Consider the following 23,338-nt stretch of genomic DNA (forward strand, 5'->3'; position numbering starts at 1 on the left):
TCTAAGGTAGGGACATGTTCGGCACAGCTTTGTGGGCCGAAGGGCCTGAATTGTGCTGTAGGTTTTCTATGTTTCTATGTTTCTAACCATCCTGTTCCTATATTTGAAGCCCCAACTGATGAAGGCCAGTATCCCATATGCTTTCTTAACCACATTGTCTACCTGCGCTGCCACCTTCAAGGTGGTGGAGTGATTAGGCACAAGGTTGGTCAAGAGGCTGGTATTGGAGGGTGGACAGAAATCTTGGTAAATTGGTTTATTATTGTCACACGTACTGAGGTACAGTGAAAAACTTTGTTTTGCCTGCCATCCATACAGATCATTTCATTACAACAGTACATGGAGCAGTTAGTGTAACGCTTTACAGCGTCAGCGACCTGGTTTCAATTCCAGCCGCTGTCTGTAGGGAGTTTGTACGTTCTCCCCGTGTCTGCGTGGGTTTCCTCCAGGTGCTCCGGTTTCCTCCCACATTCCAAAGACGTACGGGTTAGGAAGTTGTGGGCATGCTATGTTGGTGCCGGAAGCGTGGCGACACTTGCGGGCTGCCCCCAGAACACTCTACGCAAAAGATGCATTTCACTGTGTGTTTCGATGTATAGTACATGTGACTATTAAAAATATCTTGTACTACCTCAAGACAAGGGAAAACAATAACAGAATGCAGAATAAAGTGTTACAGTCACAGAGAAAGTGCAGTGTAGGTAGGCAATAAGGTGCAACACCATGACAAGATAGATTGTGAGGTCAAGAGTCCACCTTATTGTTCAAGGGGATTGTTCATTTGTCATATAACAGCGGGATAGAAGCATCCTTGAGCCCGGTGGTACGCGCTTTCAGGCTTTTATATCTTCCGCCCGATGGGAGGGGGGAGAAGAGAGAATGTCCGGGGTGGGTGGGGACTTTGATTCTGTTGACTATTTGGGCAGCGGGAAGTGTAAACAGGTGAAGTCCATGGAGGGGAGGCTGGTTTCCGTGATGCGCTGGGCTGTGTCCACAACTCCCTGCAGTTTCTTGTGGTCACGGGCAGACCGGCTGCGATACCAAGTGTGATGCATCCGGATAGGATGCTTTCCATGGTGGAGGGTTGCAGAGCTGCAGATAATGGGAAACGAGGTGCCTTGGAGGAATTTCTGATGAAGAAAAATAATTTAAAAATTGCTGGACTGAATTAATTTACATTTTAAGGCTTTAGTAATTCTTTGCATCCATGGTCCTTTGGTTTTTTTTGCAGGCCTCATCTCGTTGCCGGGACAACCGTCTCCAGGGGCGACCGCTGGCATCGAGTGCTCCGAGAGGTGGGGAATGGATGTCCGGCGCTCTGATTGGCCGCCGTCCCCTCTTACCAGATGACGGCCTCGCTCACACCATTGCAGACCCATTCACAAAGAGAGCGGGGCTGCCCTCGCGGGCGCCAATTGGCTGAGTCCCGCGCTGCCGATCGCGCCAGCCGGGATGTCTGCGTTCCCATTGGTCGATCTGTCCATCGGTCAGGTGGATTGACAACCTTTCCACACGCAGCAAGTTTGGTTGTGGTATATAAAGCTAGGTGGCAGTGTGCAGATGTATCCCAGTCGCAGGCAGCTGGCAGTGAGCGCAGTGTGCACAGGCAAACAGGTAAAAAAAGGATCGTGTCATTTACATAAATGCAAACCTTTCTACAAAAATGCAACATTTATTTAAAAAATAATACATTTTCAATCTATACTTATTTGTAAATTCGCATGCATTGGCTCCTTAAATTAACAAGAAAGTTATTTCGAATCTTGTATACCTGTAACTGATTTATTTTAACTTACATGTTTATATGTATTTAGATATATTTTATGATTTTTATTACGTGTGCATTGTGAGTGGTGCAATTTATTTAATTCAATGCTGGTTATATTAAATTAATTAATTCATACTTTCCATTTATTCAAATTGCTAGAAAGGTTACATTTTTTTAGAAGGGGAATAGATAACTTTGAGTATTGAGAAGCGGTTGAGCAGATCATCTGTTCTCTCACAGGTATGTCTGTGCAGTATCATGAATGAATTACTGTTTTCATAAATTATATTGATGATAAATATGTGTGGCTGGATTCTCAGAGTGCTGAGGATTTTTATATTCTCGCCCTCTTCTCCAAAAGGCGTTGTTCTGCTCTCTGGTGCCTGTCAATCCCACCTCCACTCTCATCTTCTTCAATGTGACTCTCCAGTTATCAGCCTGGACGGTGAATGTCTCCCTCAGTATGTGTCAGAGTTAAAGCCTGATCCTCTTAACACTTGCTGGGATGTTGAGATCTGGTGGGGTGGACAGAGAGAACCTATTTCCTGCCTCCCTGACCTACACCCTTATGTAATAAAAACAGAAAATGCTGGAAAAATTCAGGAGGTCAGGCACGCCTGCTGGGAGTGCAACAGAGACATCAGAACCAGCATATTTGGACCTCATTGGAATTCCCACAGACGCTGCCTGATCTGCCGAGCTTTTCCAGCATTTTCTGTTTTCAGTTCGGATTTCCAGCATCTGCAGTTTTTCTGATTTACGTCTACTTGTGTTTAACGGATCTCACATCATTCCTGGTTCCTGATGCACCCGAGTGGAAATGCAGGGAGCTCCGGATTATTCAAAGTTCTTCTTAGACTGCACACATGCACGTGATGGGCGTGATCAAATATGTCACACAGTGATATCACACTTATTTATATATACCATAGGTTGAATCTCTCTGAGAAGATAAGATTTCTTTATTAGTCACATGTACATTGAAACACACAGTGAAATGCATCTTTTGCGTAGAGTGTTCTGGGGGCAGCCCGCAAACGTCGCCACGCCTCCGGCGCCAACATAGCATGCCCACAACTTCCTAACCCGTACGTCTTTGGAGTGTGGGAGGAAACCGGAGCACCCAGAGGAAATCCACGCAGACACGGGGAGAACGTACAAACTCCTTACAGACAGCGGCCAGAATTGAACCTGGGTCGCTGGCGCTGTAAAGTGTTACGCTAACCGCTACACTACTGTGCCTGCATGGTCCAGCATGTTTTGAATCTGTCGTACAGATCTGTACTAAATAACTAATTCCAACTAAGATATATAATTAATATCTAAAATTAACTAAGATCTGGTCTAACCTGTAGCTAATTAACCTACCAGTGCAACTTTTGCGATCTTGGCCAACAGCTGAGATACTTCGGGTTACGGACCGTTCTTGGAACCCTCATAAGTTCAAGTTCATTGTCATGGGCATACATACACAGGGTGTAAGTGCCAAGAAAATTAGCTTTTTGCAGCAGCAACACAGTAAATTACAACACAAGGACAAACATTAGTTAACATAAACTTAAAATCAGAATCAGATTTATTATCACTGACATATGACGTGAAATTTGTTTTGCGGCAGCAGTACAGTGCAGGACATATAAGTCTATAAATTACAAAAATAAATAATTAGTGCAAAAAAAAGAGGAATAACGAGGTAGTGTTCATGGGTTCATGGCCCATTCAGAAATCTGATCGTGGAGGAGAAGACGCTGTTCCTGAATCATTGAGTGTGGGTCTTCAGGCTCCTGTACCTCCTCCCCGATGGTAGTAACGAGAATTAATATAAATTATACATAACTTACACATGTGTAAAATAAACATGACACTAGTGCAAGATTGAGAGAGAGAAAAAATATAGTCTGTGGTAGTGTTGGTGTTTTTCAGGTGGCTTCAAGAACCTGACAGCAGTGGGGAAGAAGCTGTTGTTAAACCTTGAGGTCTTCAGGCTCCTGTACCTCCTGCCAGATGACAGCATCGAGGAGAGGGCACGGCCTGGATGGTGGGGGTCCCTGATGATGGATGTTGCCTTCCTGAGACATAACCTGGGAGTAGATGATCGAGGGTAATTTCTGTAGTCTGGATTTACTATGGTCTGGCACCAGTCAGGTCCCAAGGGTGCCGGACTAAAGAGCTTCAACCTATAATAATTTTCTATAAAATCTTTTTATTTAAAAAATCTTTAAGATGTTAAATAGATTAGAAGTGTGGGATTAATATAGTGCAGAAGAAGATGATGTAGAGTTAATTGGAGAAGGCTCCGCTGGATGAGAATAGACCTGGCTCGGATAAACTGGAATCAAAGCTTGGCAGACAATACTGGAAGTGAAGGAAGGCAGCTAGAGTTGTTTCAGCTGCAGTGAGGGAGAAAGGGAGGGGAGTTAAAGCCAAGGCTGCCAAGACCACCAAAAAGAGGGTAAAGAAGCAGAAATGACAGGTGCCAAGTTTTTAAACACAAGCAGGAACTGGACTGCTTAGAAAGTTCAGAGGTGAAGTAGAGAAGGAAACGGGAGGGGCAAAGAGAGAGCGCGGGAAAAAGCTGTAACAAAAATGAAAGGGAATCCGCAAACTGTTCCACTAACGTGCAAATAGGATAAAGGTTGTGAGAGGAAGTTTTGAGCCAATCAGAGACCAAGAATTGGAATTGGTTTATTATTGCCACATGTACTGAGGTACGGTGAAAAACATGCAGTCCATACAGATCGTTTCACCACATCAGTGCATTGAGGTAGTACAAGGGAACACAATAACAGAATGCAGAATAAAGTGTAATTCTTAGAGACATAAAATTTGGATTCAAAAGAGTAGAACGGTTATAATAGAGGCAATGAGTGGATCTGCTCCGGCGCCATCTTGCTAAGGTGGACCAAGAAATCAATTAGAAAATGGAGTCAGAGGGCGCTGGAGGCTGGGGTACTGAAAGAGTGTTTACCACTATTCTCCAACAAGGAAGAGGATGCTGCTGGACTCAGCAAAGGATAGACGTGATTGAAGTTCTAGATGAGCTAAAAATTGATAAGAGGGGTGCTAGAAAGGCCAACTACTCTTAAAGTGGATTCATCACCTGGTCCAGATGGGATGTACCTGGGGTTGCTGAGAGAAGGGAAGGAACTGCAGAGACCCTAGCCATAATCTTCCAGACATCCGTTGGAGGCACACAGCACGGAAACAGGCCCTTTGGCCCAACTGGTCCATGCCGACCAAGATACCCGTTCAAGCTAGTCCCATTGGCCAGTGTTTGGCCCATATCCCTCCAAGCCTTTCCAATCTGTGTACCTGTCCAAGTGTTGTTTAACAGTTGTTAATGTACCTGCCTCACCCACTTCCTCTGGCAGCTCGTTCCATACACTGACCACCCTCTGGGTAAGGAAGTTGCCCCTCAGGTTCCTATTAAATCTCTCACCTTAAACCCATACCCTCTACCAACCCTGGGAGAAAGACAGAGTGCATTCCCCCTATCTATGCCCCTTATGATTTTATACACCTCTATAATATCACATTTTATATTACCTCATTGTTCAGAAAAGGCTGTCGGGATGAAGCCTGCAATTACAGACAGTGGCTGCTATCCTATCCCTGATTAATGTTTTTGAAACTATCCCTATCACCAAGTAACTTGCTGTGTTCAGACTGTTTCTGATGTGTGGTGCTGATCTGGCATCCGTTATTTCAGACTATAGTGCTACATGGGATACAAACAGTGACTGAGACAGTGCTTTCTACAGTACAGATCAGATAAGATATCTTTATTAGTCACAAGTACATCGAAACACACAGTGAAATGCACCTTTTGTGTAGAGTGTTCTGGGGGCAGCCCGCAAGTGTCGCCACGCTTCCGGCGCCAATATAGCACGCCCACAACCTCCTAACCCGTACGTCTTTGGAATGTGGGAGGAAACCAGAGCACCCGGAGGAAACCCACGCAGACATGGGGAGAACATACAAACTCCTTACAGACAGCAGCTGGAATTGAACCTGGGTCGCTGGCGCTGTAAAGCGTTACACTAACTGCTACACTATTGTGCCTGCCCAATAGTAAACACTTGACTGTATGTAATCATGTTTAACTCGCTGAATTCAAAAAGAAATGTACCCATGAGCTTTTGTGTTATTTCTCTCTGTTGAAGTGGCCGGTTACTGAGCAGGCGCCTGGACTAACCTGATACAAATTCCCTGCTCACATTTCTTGTCGTAACTTTCTGAAACTACAGCAACTTAGCACCTTGTCTCTGGACTCTTGTGAAGATTCAGACTAGGTTACTGTCATATACTCCAGGATGCAATGAAATGCCATACTCGTGTAAAACGTGTAGAGTAAACAGTATACTTGCTGATAATAAATACAGCAATGAATGCAAAACATCGGAATGGTGCAAAGTACAGTAGTGCAGTCTGAAGTAGTGCATAAAGAAATGCTAAAGTAACAATAACGGAATAATTGAGAGAGGTAGAATTAACGAACATGGCAGCACCACTGGCAAGGGGGTGTGACAGAGATGGTTGGTTCAGAAGTCTGATAGCAGTGGGGAAGAGTCTGGGTGGCTGGGCTTTCGAGCTCCTGTATCTTCTCTCAGAAGATAGGTCAATTGATGCTGGAGGAACTCAGCAGGCCAGACAGCATCTTTCCTCCACGCGTGCTGCCTGGCCTGCTGAGTTCCTCCAGCATCATCGTGTTTTTCATCTAGATTCTAGCATCTGCTAGAAGAGGGAATGGCTGGGGGGCAGGCATCCTTGACGATACTGTCAGCCCTTCTGAAGCAACGCATGGTGAAGACGGACAGGATGGAAGGGTGTGACGGGCCTGAGCAGGATTGGGCTGTGTTTACCGCTCTCTGCAGGTTCCTGGTCAGAAGGCAGTGATAACCTCACAGAGTCATACAGCACACAAACAGGCCCTTCAGCCCACTTGAGTCCGTGCCGACCATCAACAATCCACCGACACTGATCCCATTTTATTCTCCCCATATTCCCATCAACTCTCGCCCCCCCCCCCAAGATTCTCCCTCTCACCCACACACGAGGGGCAATTTACAGCAGTCAATTAACCCACCATCCCACCCGTATTTGGGACGTGGGAGGAAACCGGAGCACCTGGGGGGAACCAGGAGAACTGGTCAGGAACTCCTGGATGTCCGCTTGCACTCAGAAGAGATCTGGATTTTTAACCTTCCTTCCCCACAGAGTGTTGGGCACCAGCAGACAAGTTATTGGTATTGGTTTATTACTGTCTCTTGTACCGAGGTACAGTGAAAAACTTGTCTTGCATACTGATTGTACAGGTCAATTCATTACACGGTGCAGTTACATTGAGTTAGTACAGAGTGCATTGATGTAGTACAGGTAGAACAGTAACAGTACAGAGTAAAGTGTCACAGCTACAGAGAAAGTGCAGTGCAATAAGGTGCAAGGTCACAACAAGGTAGATCGTGAAGTCATAGTCCATCTCATTGTATAAGGGAACCATTCAATAGTCTTATCACAGTGGGGTAGAAGCTGTCCTTAAGTCTGGTGGTACGTGCCCTCAGGCTCCTGTATCTTCTACCCGATGGAAGAGGAAAGAAGAGAGAATGAAGAGGGAAAGGGGAAGTGGACCAAAATTTAGCAGCAGGCCCATGAGTGTAGAAAATTGGAATTCTCCCTTGCAATTGGTATGAAGTTGATTGTTAATTCTAACTGACACACTCACTAACCGAAGATATTAAAGGATATGGGGAAGGGGAGGAAGATGGTCAGAGATTGGCCGGCTTTCCATTAAGGTAACTAGAGGACATAGATTTAGGGTGAGGGGGAATCAGAATCAGATTTATTATCGCTGACTTATATGATGTGAAATGTGTTGTTTTGTGGCAGCAGTACAGCGCAAAGACATCAAAATCACTATAAGTTACAAAAATAAATAAATAGTGCAAAAGAGGAGTAACGAGGTGATTTTCATGGACCGTTCAGAAATCTGATGGCAGAGGGGAAGAAGCTGTTCCTGAATCATTCAGTTAGGATCTTCAGGCTCCTGTACCTCCTCCCCGATGGTAGTAACGAGAAGAGGGCATGTCCCGGGTGGTCAGGGTCCTTAGTGATGGATGCCGCCTTCTTGAGGCACCACCTGTTGAAGATGTTCTCAATGGTGGGGAGGGTTGTGCCAGTGATGGAGCTGGCTGAATCTACAACCCTCTGCAGCCTCTTTCAATCCTGCACATTGGAGCCTCCATACCAGGCGGTGATGCTCTCCACCATACCTAAATATACAAGAGAGGCCCTTCAGCCCACAATGTCTGTGCTGCCCATGATGCCAAATTAAACTAAACCCATCTGCCTGCACATGATCCATATCCCCCCCCTATCCTTCATGCCTCTAAATGCCTCTTAAATGCCACTATCATGTCTACTTCCACCACTTTCTCTGGCAATGTGTTCCAGGCATGCAATGCTCTGTGTAAGTAAAAACGTACCCCGTACATCTCTAAACTCCCCCCCCCCCCACCTTAAACCTATCGAGGAAACCTCTTTAAATCCGTGCTTTGATGGCAACCACAGCCTGTTCTGCTATTGTCATGTCTTCCTGTGGTTTTCTGTGGAAACAATAAGGTTTCTTAGGTTTCTATCGTGTCACTGAGGAACTACCTGTACTGTCACAACGAGGCTCAACGCAAGCTGGAGGAACAGCACCTCCTCTTCCATCTGGGTATGTTGCAGCCTTCTGAACTTGATGTTGAATTCTAAGATTTTAGATAACTCACTCTTTATGTTTGGATCAGAACTGGCCATGTCTGCCAGGCATCATGTTGGCTCAGGTTTTCTTGTTCTATTACTATAGTCTGACCTGCTGAGCATGTCTCACAACCTCACATCACACAGACAAGGAAGCTTAATGGAAACACTAGAGACTGCAGATGCTGGAATCTGGAACAACACACAAGATAGAACATAGAACATAGAACAATTACAGCACAATTCAGGCCCTTCGGCCCACAAAGCTGTGCCGAACATGTCCCTACCCTAGAAATTACTAGGCTTACCCATAGCCCTCTATTTTACTCAGCTCCATGTACCTATCTAACAGTTTCTCGAAAGACCCTGTCGTATCCGCCTCCACCACCATTTCCGGCAGCCCATTCCATGCACTTACCACTCTCTGAGTAAAAAACTTACCCCTGACATCTCCTCTATATCTACTCCCCAGCACCTTAAACCTATGTCCTCTTTTGGCCACCAATTCAGCCCTGGGGAAAAGCCTCTGACTATCTACCCTATCAATACCTCTCATCATCTTATACACCTCTATCAGGTGCCCCCTCATCCTCCGTCTCTCCAAGGAGAAAAGGCCGAGTTCCCTCAACCTGCTTTCATAAGGCATGCTCCGCATTCCAGGCAGCATCCTTGTAAATCTCCTCTGCACCCTCTCTATGGCTTCCACATCTTTCCTGTAGTGAGGCGACCAGAACTGAGCACAATATTCCAAGTGGGGTCTGACTAGGGTCCTATATAGCTGCAACAGTACCTCATGGCTCCTAAATTCAATTCCCCGATTGATGAAGGATAATACACCGTATGCCTTCTTAACCACAGAGTCAACCTGTGCAGCTGCTTTGAGTGTTCTTTGGACTCGGACCCCAAGATCCCTCTGATCCTCCACACTGCCAAGAGTCCTACCATTAATACTATATTCTGCCAACATATTTGACCTACCAAAATGAACCACTTCACACTTATCTGGGTCGAACTGCATCTGCCACTTCTGAGCCCAACTCTGCATCCTATCTATGTCCCTCTGTAACCTCTGACAGCCCTCCAAACTATCCACAACACCCCCAACCTTCGTGTCATCTGCAAACTTACTAACCCACCCCTCCACTTCCTCATCCAGGTCGTTTATAAAGGTGCTGGAGGAACTCAGAGGGTCAGGCAGCATCTGTGGAGGGAAGTGGACAGTCAACGTTTTGGGTTAAGACCCTTCACCTGTAAGCTTAATGTGCTGGTAACTGCTCCCATTAACTGATGAAGGGTCTCTAATCTGAAACGTTAACTCTGTTTCTCTTCCCACAAGTGCTGCCTGAACTGCTGAGTGTTTCCAGCATGTTCTGTTTTCTGTTTTAGATTTCCAACATCTGCAGTTTATTGGATTTTCCCCATTAAATTGGTTTATTACTGTCACATGTACTGAGGTACAATGAAAAACCTTGTTTTGCATGCCGTCCATACAGATTATTTCATTACAGCAGTGCATTGAGGTAGTACAAGGGAAAACAATAATAGAATGCAGAGTAAAGTGTTACAGAGAAAGTGCAGTGCAGGCAGACACTAAGGTGCAAGGCCATAACGAGGTGGATTGTGAGGTCAAGAGTCCATCTTATTGTACTAGGGGACCATTCAATAGTCTTATAACAGTGGGATAGAAGCTGTCCCTGAGCCTGGTGGTACGTGCTTTCAGGCTTTTGTATCTTCTGCCCGATGGGAGGTGAGAGAAGAGAGAATGTCCGGGGTGAAAGGGGTCTTTGACTATGTTGGCTGCTTCACTGAGGCAGTGAGAAGTGTAGACAGTCCATGGAGGGGAGGCTGGCTTCCGTGAAGTGCCGAGCTGTGTCCACAACTCTCTGCAGTTTCCTGCGGTCTTGGGCAGAGCAGTTATCTTACCAAGCCGGGATGCATCTGGATAGGATGCTTTCTGTGGTGCATCAATTAAAAATTGGTTCAGGTCAATGGTGACATGCCAAATTTCTTTAGCCTCCTGAGAAATTAGAGGTGCTGGTGAGCTTTCTTGGCCATGGTGTCTCTGTGGTTGGACCAGGACAGGCTTTTGGTGGCCTTGAAGCTCTCAACGCCCTTGACCTCAGCACCGTTGATGTGAACAGGAGCATGTGCACCCCCCCTCCCCACTTACTGAAGTCAACCCACTTGCACTCAGCCTGTGCCAGATATTCCCTTTCATCTGCATCAGAGGGAGAGTTGAGGAACTTTGACTCAGCGGGTTGTGGGGTCTGGAACTCACTGCCAGAAAAGGGGCTGGAGACAGAAACACTGCCTCATTTAAGCATCCCCGGATGGATGTGAGCTTCAGGGCTTTGGTTAGGAGCCAGGATACGGGATTAAGTTAGGAACAGTCTTCAGCCAAGGGGTGAAATGGCTTCTGCTGTAAATGTCTATGATTCTATGAATCGAGGCCAGGCAAATGTGAGCTCATTGTTACTGGCAGGGAGTGATACACAGAGGTGGTTCATCAGACTGGACATGTTCCCAGTGGTTTCGACAAATCACTTTATGCATCTCATCACCCCACCCAGTCTAAATGTACTCACATCTGTGTTCCATCAAGAAGTTGTCGTGTCTGGGAGACACTGTCCAAGAAGCAGATTCGATGGTAATACTTTTGGTAACCCATCAACTTCCACCTGACCCCTTTAATGTAGTAAAATGCCCCATATCTTATGTCCCCATAGAGTACATGGGCAGGCATGGTGGTGTAGCAGTTAGCGTAACGCTTTACAGCGCCAGCGACCCAGGTTCAATTCTGGCCGCTGTCTGTAAGGAGTTTGTATGTTCTCCCCGTGTCTGCGTGGGTTTCCTCCGGGTGTTCCGGTTTCCTCCCACATTCCAAAGACGTACGGGTTCGGAAGTTGTGGGCATGTTATGTTGGCGCCGGAAGCGTGGCGACACTTGTGGGCTGCCCCCAGAACACTCGACGCAAAAGATGCATTTCACTGTGTGTTCCGATGTACATGTGACTAATAAAGATATCTTATCTTATTTTATAATACAGCATGGAAACAGGCCCTTCAGCCCAACTCGTCCATGCCAACCATGGTACTAGTCCCAAACTAATCCCATTTGCCCGTGTTTGGCTCATATCCCTCCAAGCTGCACCTATGCATGTACTTATCCAAATGTCTTTCAATGTTGTTATTCTTATAACTGTTCAGTCTGGAGAACACAGCAACACAAGAAAACAGGAGCAGGAGGAGGCCACTTGGCCCCTCAAACCTGCCCCACCATTCAATATGATCATTGGCTGATCTATGCTGATCTCAACTCCTCTTCTGTACCAGTTCCCCATCACCCTCAATTCCCTGATCTTTCAAATATTTACCTATCTGCACCTGAAATATCTGTAACGATCCAGCCCCCACTACCTTCGGGGTGAGAGAATTCCAGAGATTCATCACCCTCAGAGAAGAAATTTCTACACACTTCAGCTTTAAATGACCAGCCCCTTATTTTGTACCTATGTGACTCTCTCACTAGTGGAAACATCTCAACGTCCACCCTGTCAAGCCCCTCAGGATCTTATGTTTGAATAAGGTCACCCCTTGTTCTTCTAAGCTCCAAGGAACACAGACACAAACTGTTCAGCCTCCTTGATGGGACAACCATCTCATCCCAGGAATTACCCTAGGGAACCTCCTCTGGACTGTTTCCAATGTAACCACATCCTTCTTTAGGTAAGTGAACCAAAGCTATGCACAGTACTCCTGGTGTGACCTCACCCACACCCTGTACACTTGGAACAAAGCTTCCCTATTCTTAAACTCTGACAAAAACAAAGTCCATTTCAGTGCAAATTGGTCTCAGTGTTGCTAAACTGCAGTGATGAGGGTTGTGCCGGTTGGTTCAAGAACCAAATGGTTGAAGGGAAGTAGCTGTTCCTGAACCTGGTGGTGTGGGACTTCAGGCTTCTGTACCTCCTGCCTCCTTCTGTACCCCTCTCCTCCCCAACCCCATCCAGACCCCCCTTGTCCAGTACCCCCCTCTGCCGGCCCATCCACTCCACACACCACCCCTTCCCCCGGCCACTCCTGGAGTTACTCCTCACCCCCCTCGTCCACTCCCAGGGTCTCCCCTGCCTCCCCCTCCCCCCACCATCCACACTCCCCCCTCGTCTGCTCTCCCCATCGTCCACTCCCCCCCGTCCGTCCGTGTTCTGCCCCCTCCCCGTCCATACTCTCCCCCTGCGGTCTACTCCCCCCTCTTGTCTGCTCTCCCTATCGTCTGCTGCCCTCCCCCGTCCACGGTCTCTCCCTTCCCCTTTTCGCGCTCTCCCCCTGCAGTCTGCTCTCCTCCCTCATCTGCTCTCCCTATCGTCCACTGTCCTTCCCCCTCTGCAGTGTCTCCACCCCCCCCCCCCCATTTGTGCCCTCCCCCAGCAGTTCGTTCTCCTGCCTCGACCGCTCTCTGGGTCCCAACGCTCTCCACTGCCTTTTGCAAGTGACCTTAAGCAGCAGTGAGTAGCCGTTACATTGGCTCCATTTTATTCCACTTGTTGACAACTTGCTTGCAGTTCATCTCAGTTTACTCTGGGCCGTGAAGATGATGGAGTGAGTCACCACTGGGCCTTGTGCCTGTTCTGGGGAAGCCCCTGTTCTCTCTCTTGGACATAACTCATGGTACCTCCGCCCCTCTCCCCACTGCCCACAATCGGGTCACATTTTCCTTTCCCGGAATATTGCAGCTGCTTCCGCAATGCCGTCAGTCAGTGTGACCCCGATCACAGCCACTGTTGAAACCCTCCTCTTTTACCGAGCTGTTGCTCACACTGCCAGTGGAAGCAAACTACCACCTGTCCTGCTGCCTTCAATGGTTTGTATTTGTGACCTGCCAGACTTTGTGACTGTGTCCTTTAGTTTATAGAGTGCACCTCTGCTATAGGAGGGGTGGCGTTCCTCGAAAACCATCTGAATTCCGATTTTCCGTAATGCGAACCCTTGACTTTCTCTTGCAGCTTCTGTTTATTTAGTTATTTTTATATAAATTCTGTAAGATCAAAATTTTATTATGTTTTTGTAATATTTTGTTAGTGATCTGTGAATTCCGTATGGGCCAATTTCAGTTCCCTGAACTGCCGTAATGTGTATTACCTGTATTATCCTAAGATGCACCAGCTCTTGCTGTTAAACACTTACAGTATTGGAAGTATTATACTGGAGAGGGTGCAGAGGAGACGGTGTGTTATTTGGGGGCATTTCAGTTATGAGAATAGTCTGCGTTTATTTTTCTTGGAGCGGAGGTGTCTGAAGGATGACCTGACAGAGGTGTACAATGTTATAAGGGGCAGAGATAGGGTAGATAGTTGGAAACCTTCCTCATGGCAGAGGTATCTAAAACTAGAGGGCATTGGCTTCAGGTAAGGGGTAAGAGGTTTAGAGGGGATCTGAGGAAGAATTTTTTCACCCAGTGAATCTGGAACGTGTGGTCTGAGGGGTGGTGGTGGAGGCAGACATTCTCGCAACATTGAAGAAGTATCTAGATGAGCACTTGAATCACCAAGGCAGAGAAGTGCGGGTAACTGGGATTAGTACTTAATTTTGGCAGGGACAGGCTCGTGATACTTCTGAGGGTGGAATTGCTTGAAACTTTGGAATTATGCTGCATGTACCATGTCCGGTTGATGAACACACATGGAAACCAGCGGGTCTGGTTACCAACCCCTGGGAACCACCAATGGAAACGTCCCACCCTGGGAACTGCCGATGGATGCAGAGCTGGGCTGACAAGTGGCAGATGGAGTTCAATCCGGAGAAGTGTGAGGTGGTACACTTTGGAAGGACAAACTCCAGGGCAGAGTACAGGGTAAACGGCAAGGTACTTGGCAGTGTGGAGGAGCAGAGGGATCTGGGGGTTCATATTCACAGTTCATTGAAAGTTGCCTCACAGGTGGAAAGAGCAGTTAAGAAGGCCAATGGGATGTTGGCTTTCATAAGTCACGGGATTGAGTTTAAGAGCCGCGAGGTTATGATGCAGCTTTACAAAACTCTAGTTAGGCCACATTTAGAGTACTGTGTTCAGTTCTGGTCGCCTCATTATAGGAAGGATGTGGAGGCATTGGAGAGGGTGCAGAGGAGATTTACCAGGATGCTGCCTGGATTGGAGGGTATTGAATATGAGGAGAGGCTTAAGGTGCTAGGGTTTTATTCACTGGAAAGGAGGAGGATGAGAGGAGACATGATAGAGGTATATAAAATATTGAGAGGAATAGATAGAGTAGATAGTCAGCGCCTCCTTCCCAGGGCACCAATGCTCAAGACGAGAGGTCATGGCTTTGAGGTTATGGGTGGGAGGTTCAGGGGAGATGTCAGAGGGAGGTTTTTCACCCAGAGAGTGGTTGGTGCATGGAATGCACTGCTTGGGGTGGTGGTGGAGGCAGATGCATAGAACAGGTTCAAGAGCTTGTTGGATGGGCATATGGAGGAACGTGAGATAGAGGGATATGCGGGAGGAAGGGGTTAGGTAGTGTGAGGGTGGTCTGATGGACGGCACGACATGGTGGGCCGAAGGGCCTGTTTTGTGCTGTATGGTTCTATGGAAACATCCCACCAGTCCAGACAATACCCACTCCCTACTGTTCCCTGCTCGCTGTTCCATATGTCCACGAAATGACCTCGAATGGACAACTAGCTCACTGAGTTTGTGCGTAACGGCATTGGGAAATTGCACACCAGTTCAGAACTCCTGCATGTCCCCAGTTGCTACTGGTGTTGCGTCCCCAGCTGCCTGGGCTCTGATTGGATAATTGCCTCCCTAAACCCCTCTCCCAGCCTCCTGGAAACCTGCCCAGTCTTCCCGCCACTGTTTCAGTGTCCTATCCTGCGTGGGCTCCCGTGCCTTGAAACGCTGGACTGCACTAACAATGCTGCCGGTTGATGTGAATAATCGGGTGGAAGTGAAATTAGGACAGCTGGCACACCCCGGGGCCACAGTAGGAGGTGTGGGAGTAAACACTCCCACCCCTCTCGTCGAGCCATCAGCTCCCCACACTCCCTGAGCAGGTTGAGTTTGTCCTTGACGCACTTAGAGTCACACCGCACGGAAACAGGCCCTTCGGCCCAACTGGTCCATGCTGATCAAGATGCCCATCCAAGCTAGTCCCATTTGCCTGCATTTGGCCCATATCCCTTTAAACCTTTCCTATCCATAGACCTGTCCAAGTGTCTTTTAAATGTTGTTAATGTTCCTGCCTCACCCACTTCCTCTGGCAGCTCGTTCCATATACGGACCACCCTGTATGTAAAACAAAAAGTTGCCCCTCAAGTTCCTATTAAATCTCTGCCCTCTCACACTAAACCTGTGCCCTCTAGTTCTTGACTCCCCAGCTCTGGGAAAAAGACTGAGTGCATTCACCCTCTCCATGCCCCTCACGATTTTATACACGTGTTTGGACTTTGGTAATCCTAGGGTACCTCGACAGAGCACTGTGTCCGATGATGGACAGAGGAACATCCAAGGCAGCAGCAGAAAACCGCTGGGCCCCCTCAAACCTGCTCCACCATTCAGCAGACTGATCTTGGCTCCACTTTCCTGTCTGTTCTGCATGGCTCCAACTGCGCTATAGACTGAAGATCCACAGTTCCGTGGGGCAGAGAAATTCCTACTCCTGCTCCTATCTTTCGTTGTTCTACGTGACCCCTTATCTTCAGTGACCCCAGTTCTAGACCCCATCACCATAAGCAACATCCTGTCCACATCCAAGACCCCTTTTATGTTTCAAGTCTCCTCTCACTCTCTCACCCGACTCCAGCAGATGCTCCTCTGCTTTGTTCCTCCCGTTGTTTATTTCTGGTAGAATTGCTTCCCCCGTTGGTATCGTCTCTCCTGCTGGTATCGTTCCTCCATCTGGATTTCTTCCCCCTCCTTGCCGGTATTGTCTCTCCTGCTGGTGTTGCTGCTTCTAGTGTGTTTTCCTCCAGCTGGAATTGTTTCTCCGGGTATTGGCTCCTCCCACTGCTACTTCTTCCTGCTGGTATTTTTTTCCGCCTGGTAATTTCCCCTTTGTATTCTTTGTTTCTGTTTTTTTTGATGGAATTGTTTCTCCTGTTGTTTTGTAAGATCAGATTTCTTTATTAGTCACACGTACATCGAAACACACAGTGAAATGCATCCTTTGCGTAGAGTGTTCTGGGGGCAGCCCGCAAATGTCGCCACGCTTCCGGCGCCAACATAGCACGCCCACAACTTCCTAACCCGTACGTCTTTGGAATGTGGGAGGATGTCGGAGCACCTGGAGGAAACCCACGCAGACACAGGGAGAACGTACAAACTCCTTACAGACAGCGGTGGGAATAGCTGGTATTGTTTCTCCTGCTGGTATTTCACAGCTCAGCACATCACAGAAACCAGCCTCCCCTCTGTGGACTCTGTCTACACTTCTCACTGCCTCAGTAAAGCAGCCAACATAATCAAAGACCCCACCCACCCCGGACATTCTCTCTTCTCCCCCCTCCCATCGGGCAGAAGATACAAAAGCCTGAAAGCGCGTACCACCAGGCTCAAGGACAGCTTCTATCCCGCTGTTATAAGACTATTGAACAGTTCCCTAGTATGATAAGATGGGCTCTTGACCTCACAATCTACCTCATCATGGCCCTTGCACCTTATTGTCTGCCTGCACTGCACTTACCTTGTAGCTGTGACACTTTGTTCTGTTATTGTTTTCCCTTGTTTAACTCAATGCACTGTGTAATGAATTGACCTGTACGATCGGTTTGCAAGACAAGTTTTTCACTGTATCTCGATACAGGTGACAATAATAAACCAATACCAATGTTTTATTTTCTTGCTGGAATTGTGCCTTCTGCTGGTATTTATTTTCTTGCTATTTTTCCTCCTGCTGGAATTGTTTGCTTTGTGTGTTGCAGCAGCCAGCATCTGCAGTCTCTTGTGTCTTCTCTTTGTTTAGCCTGATATTTTCTTCAGCTGGAACTGTTCCTCCTGCTGGAACTGTTCCTGGTATTTTATTCCCCTGCTCGTATTTTTCCACTGGGTGATATTGTTTCCTGGTGTTCTATTATCCTGCTGTTTTTTGTTGTTGATATTTTTCATCGTGCTGGTACGTTACCCTCCTGCTGGGACTGTTCCTGCTGGTACGTTACCCTCCTGCTGGAACTGTTCCTGCTGGTACGTTACCCTCCTGCTGGAACTGTTCCTGCTGGTACGTTACCCTCCTGCTGGAACTGTTCCTGCTGGTACGTTACCCTCCTGCTGGAACTGTTCCTGCTGGTACGTTACCCTCCTGCTGGGACTGTTCCTGCTGGTGAGTTCCCCTCCTGCTGGGACTGTTCCTGCTGGTGAGTTCCCCTCCTGCTGGGACTGTTCCTGCTGGTACGTTACCCTCCTGCTGGAACTGTTCCTGCTGGTGAGTTCCCCTCCTGCTGGAACCCTGCTGGTGTGTTCCCCTCCTGCTGGAACTGCTGCTGCTGCTGGTGGCGGTGCTGCCGTTCCCCGGGACCTCCTGCAGGAGGCGCTGGGGGCGCGCAGGCGCAGTCCGGGTCGCGCCAGTCCAAGATGGCGGCGCGCAGGGCGGGCGGCCGGAGGTCGCGGGCGGCGGGGGCCGAGTGAGCGGCGGCTCGGCCGCGGGGTCCCCGGGCTCCGGTGTCGCTGCGGGGCCCAGGGGGAGCTGGCTGTACGGTCCCGGAGCCGGCAGCGCCGCGCTAGGCCCCGTAACCAAGGACAACGCGGCCTGTGGGCCGGCGCCGAGCCTCGGGCTCAGGTGAGAGGCGGCGGCGGCGGGGGAGGGGTAGATAAGGGGAAGAGAGGGGGGAGGAGAGGGGGAGGGGAGGAGAGGGGGAGGGGGAGGGGGGAGGGAGAGGAGAGGGGGAGGAGGGGAGGGGGAGAGGGGAGGAGGGGGAGGGGAGGGGGGGAGGAGGGGAGGGGGGGAGGGAGGGAGGGGGGGGGAGGGGAGGGGGAGGGGGGGAGGGAGAGGGGGAGGAGGGGAGGGGAGAGGGGGAGGAGGGGAGGGGAGGGGGGAGGGGGAGAGGGAGAGGGGGAGGGAGGGGGGGAGAGGGAGAGGGGGAGAGAGGGGGAGGGAGGGGGGGAGAGGGAGAGGGGGAGAGAGGGGGAGGGAGGGGGAGGAGAGGGGGAGAGGGAGAGGGGGAGGGAGGGGGGAGAGGGGAGGGAGGGGGAGGAGAGGGGGGGAGGGAGGGGGGAGAGGGGAGGGAGGGGGAGGAGAGGGGGGAGGGAGGGGGGAGGGGAGGGAGGGGGGAGGGAGGGGGGGAGGGGGAGGGGGGAGGGAGAGGGGGAGGGGGAGGGGAGGAGAGGGGGGAGGGGGAGGGGGGAGGGGAGGAGAGGGGGGAGGGGGAGGGGGGAGGGGAGGAGAGGGGGGAGGGGGAGGGGGAGGGGAGGGGGGAGGGAGGGGAGGGGGGGAGGGAGGGGGGGAGGGAGGAGGGGGAGGGGGGAGGAGGGGAGGGGGGAGGAGGAGGGGGGGGGAGGAGGGGGAGGGGGGAGGGGGGGAGAGGGGAGGGGGGGGAGAGGGGAGGGGGAGGAGGGGGGGAGAGGGGGGGGAGGGGGGGAGAAGGAGGGAGGGGGAAGGGTAGGAGAGGGAGGGCGAGGAGGGGGGAAGGGGTAGGAGAGGAGGGGGGGAGCGGTAGGAGAGGGAGGGGGAGGGGTAGGAGAGGTGGAGAGGGAGGGAGGGGAGTGGTAGGAGAGGGAGGGTGGGGGGGAGAGGGGGGAGGGGTAGGAGAGGGAGGGTGGGGGAGAGGGGGGAGGGGTAGGAGAGGGAGGGTGGGGGGGAGAGGGGGGAGGGGTAGGAGAGGGAGGGTGGGGGGAGAGGGGGGAGGGTGGGGGGGGAGGGGTAGGAGAGGGAGGGTGGGGGGGAGAGGGGGGAGGGGTAGGAGAGGGAGGGTGGGGGGGAGAGAGGGGAGGGGTAGGAGAGGGAGGGTGGGGGGGAGAGGGGGGAGGGGTAGGAGAGGGAGGGTGGGGGGGAGAGGGGGGGAGGGTAGGAGAGGGAGGGTGGGGGGGAGAGGGGGGAGGGGTAGGAGAGGGAGGGTGGGGGGGAGAGGGGGGGAGGGGTAGGAGAGGGAGGGTGGGGGGGAGAGGGGGGAGGGGTAGGAGAGGGAGGGTGGGGGGGAGAGGGGGGGAGGGGTAGGAGAGGGAGGGTGGGGGGGGAGAGGGGGGGAGGGGTAGGAGAGGGAGGGTGGGGGGGGAGAGGGGGGGAGGGGAGTGGGGGAGGAGGGGAGGAGAGGGGGGAGGGGGAGGAGGAGAGGAAGGTGGAGAATGAGGAGGGGGGAGGAGAGGACATGGGTTGGGATGGGACGGGGAGGGAGGCGGGGGAGAGGTGGAGTGGGGCCGGGGGGAAGGTGAAGCCCTGCACCCTGATGGCGCCTGTCGCTGCCTGTTCCTACTCTGGGGACCGGGCACAGCAAGATCCCGCTTGGTTGGGGGGGAGCAGGAGGAGGCCGTTTGGCCCATCTTGTCACTGCTGGTTGAGAGTGACCAAGCCCAGCGGATTGCCCTATCCCCCCATGTCCTGGCTGTCGGGGGCGGTGGTGATGAGCAGCCCCAGGAGGGTGTGAGGGGTAGGAGGAGGTCGTTCGGCCCCTCCAGCCTGCTCTGGCACGGTGTGAGCATCTTTTACATATGCATTGAAGGGACTGGGCTGAGCCAGCACTCAATTGCCCGTCCCTAGTTCCCCTTGAGAAGGTGGTGGTGAGCTGCCTTCTTGAACCGCTGCAGTCCTTGAGGTGTGGGTACACCCATAGTGGTGTCAGGGAGGGAGTTCCAGGGTTCTGACCCAGTGACAGTGAAGGAACAGCAATATGTTTCCAAGTTAGGCTTGGAGGGCAAATTCCAGGGGGTGGTGCTCCCCAGGCTTTTGCTGCCCTTGTCCTTCTCGCTGGTAGAGGTGGTGGGTTTGGAAGCTGCTGTCTGAGGAGTCTCGGTGAGTTGCTGCAGTCCATCCTGTAGATGGTACACACTGCTGCTACTGTGTGTCGGTGTGGATGTGGTGCCTATCAAGCAAGGCTATGTCCTAGATGGTGTCGAGCTTCTTGAGTGTTATTGAAGCTGCACTCATCCGTGGCGAACTTCCACCTAAGCTCCATTTTCCCTGCCCTATCCCCACTATCCCTCCTTTCTCTTAACATCCAGAAGTCTATCCATCTCTGTTTTTAATGAACTCTGTGACCGAGTCTCCACAGCGCTCTGGGTTGAATAAAATAGGATTAGTGTAGGTTTAATGATGGTCAGAACAGAGTCAGTGGGGCCAAAGAGCTGGTGTTTCTGTGCTGTATGACTTTTTTTTACCCCCCTTCAAGATTGTGGTGAACATTTGAATGTTAAAATTTCTTATCTGGTTCCAGCTTCCTCAGGTAGGATAAACATCCTGCCAGCATTTACCTCCTTTAGTTCTCCTTCACCTCTTGTTCTTTTAACTGTACTCAGTAGAGAACTAAACTACTTGATCTCGGACTGCCCCCAGAACACTACGCAAAAGATGCATTTCACTGTGTGTTTCGATGTACATGTGACTAATAAAGATCTCGTATCGTATCTCCTCATATGAAAGACCTGCGATCCCAGCACCCAGTCTGTACTTCCTCTGAAGCAAGTAAATCCTTTGTTTTAGGGAAGGAGGCCAAAATTTATCTCAGTACGCCAGATGTGGTCTTCCCTTTACAAAGGTGATAAGATGTCCTTCAAATTATACCCTGGGATTCTTTCACCACTCCACTAACCCCCCCCCCAACGAAAGCACATGATGTTGGCATAATGTTTCTGAAAGATCAAAGAGCAGCAGTGCAGCACTCCCTCAGCACCGTTACGAGGTTGGTGTAGCCTGGATTTCCATTTTTCATGTTTCTCCTGTGGGACTTGGACCAGAGGTGAGAATGCCGTTTACTACACCTGCTCCTTTGATCTGGATTCCCACTGAAGTCAGACTTGGCAGGAGTACTTCCTTGTGAGCCTTGGTGCTGTGGTATGATCAGTACCCTTGGTAAATCTCGTTATTGTTGGTAGCATGGGTAGTTTGGTGGGATTCCTAATGCCCATTGGAACATGAGAGTCAACTGTGCTGTTTCACCTTAATTTAGAGAGTAATCTCTAAGTTATCAACACGGTGTCATTGCTGAACTGCTTAATACTGGATTTAACTGTAGGGTAGTTAAAAGTTCTCAAATTTCTTTTCCATCAGAGACTGTTAATATCTGTTTATCTTTTTGTCTATCTTGCCTCTCCCCACCTCCTGTTAGTCAGGGACTGTCTAAGTCTGCTGCAGCCCTGATGTAGGCTTTGCTCCACTGTGTGCGAGGCTGACAAACATTTTGACCTTGGAGTTGACTCTCAAGGCCAATCATAGTTCTAATCAGGGGTCACAGGATAGTTGTGTGTTAGTGAGTGGGTGGGGGGACAAAATAGAATATTTTTTGCCTTTCACAGTGCAGGAGCTGTTGATGATCAACCTGTACACTGGGAAAAATACATCGGAGTCACCAAATCGTACAGCACAGAACCGCAGGCCCTTTGGCCCACTGAGTCTATGCTGGTCATCGAGCACCCATTTTATATCAATTCTACACTAATCTTATTTTATTCTCCCTATTTTGGAAATTAAACCAGCACAGGACTTGCATAATAAATGACAGGGCCCTGGGGAGTGTCATAGAACAGAGAGACCCGGGGGTACGAGTACCTAGTTCCGTGAAAGGGCAACACAGGTAGACAAAGTAGTGAAGAAGATGTAGGGCATGCTTGTTTTCATCAGACGGGGCACTGAGTACAGGGGTTGGGACAAGTGTAGGATGTTGGTGAGACTGCACCTGCAATATTGTGTGTCATTCTGGTCATTCTACTCCAGGAAGGATGTGAGGGAGCTAGAGAGGGTGCAGAAAATATTCACAAAGATATTGATGGGACTGATGGGCTTGAGTCTATGGGGAGAGACTGGATAGGCTGCGACTGTTTACCCAGGAGTGAAGGAAGCTGAGGGTGGCCTTATGGAGGTTTATAAAATCACCAGTTGGTCACTGTCTTCTTCCCAGGGTTGGGGAGTCTAAAACCAGAGGGTATAGGTTTAAGGTGTGAGGGGAAAGATTTAAAGGGGCAATTTTTTCCACAAAAAATGTACAGAGTCAATTAACCCACCAACCCACATGTCTTTGGGATGAGGGAGGAAAACGGAGAACCTAAAGGAAACTTGCGGGGTCACTGGGAGAACGTGCAAATTCCACACATGCAGCACCCAAGGTCAGGATCGAACCTGGGTCCTTGGAGCTGTGATGCAGCAGTTCCAATAGCTGCGACATCTTGTTTGTTAAATAAAATCTGAGCTCTTTCATTGGAAGTCTGCCACCTGGGTTAAGTACAAGTGGACAGGCACGTGATCCAGTTCTTATCAAGAAGGGGCAAAAGCCAAAGTGTTTGGATACCTTTTCTGCTGAGATGGATGAAAACTGCTGGAGGTTAGGCCAAGTTTGTGGTCAGTTTACGACAGCCCATTCTATCTAATCCTGCTGCGGTGTACAGAGAGCTCCTGGAGATCACATTTCAGTCTGGCAGCTTCTCTTGTTGAATGTTCTGGACTGTTGGATTAAGAAACAATTTATTCCTGTTAGTGCCAGCAATTTCCAGTCTGCCCAATCAGCAGCGACAGTGCAACCAGTGAACTTGGCTCACTTATTTGATTCTTTGATTGTGTTTTTCCTTTTTTGTGATTGGTCATTCTTGGCATTAATTCCCTGGTGGTTCTTTGGTTATCTTGGCTGTACTTGGATTTAAGTTCCACAACTACAGGTATTTCTGCTATAAGGTTGTTTATAACGCAGTAGATGGATTAGGGGA

At 49.8% G+C, this 23,338-nt stretch overlaps 1 protein-coding gene and 1 long non-coding RNA gene across 3 annotated transcripts in view; one reads left to right on the plus strand and one right to left on the minus strand.

Moving 5' to 3' along the window:
* The first annotated feature begins 1,504 nt into the window (after positions 1–1,504).
* hmgcs1 (3-hydroxy-3-methylglutaryl-CoA synthase 1 (soluble)) overlaps positions 1,505–23,338 on the plus strand; it is a 62,955-nt gene continuing 41,121 nt past the window's right edge. The window contains exon 1 of one of the 2 annotated variants that reach the window (XM_052019277.1): positions 1,505–1,614. The gene's annotated coding sequence lies outside the window, so the exon portion shown is untranslated. Of the gene's footprint in view, positions 1,615–18,044; positions 18,273–23,338 lie in introns of those variants that run through there. The other variant, XM_052019275.1, reaches the window with a different exon arrangement.
* Positions 9,965–23,193, minus strand: LOC127572267 (uncharacterized). Its single transcript, XR_007956615.1, has 3 exons — positions 22,927–23,193; positions 16,295–16,597; positions 9,965–10,463 (listed from the first exon to the last, which is right to left on the minus strand). It is a non-coding gene; the product is annotated as an uncharacterized LOC127572267 (long non-coding RNA).

Source organism: Pristis pectinata, chromosome 7 (assembly GCF_009764475.1).
Source record: "Pristis pectinata isolate sPriPec2 chromosome 7, sPriPec2.1.pri, whole genome shotgun sequence".
In the NCBI taxonomy this organism is placed as follows: Eukaryota; Metazoa; Chordata; class Chondrichthyes; order Rhinopristiformes; family Pristidae; genus Pristis; species Pristis pectinata.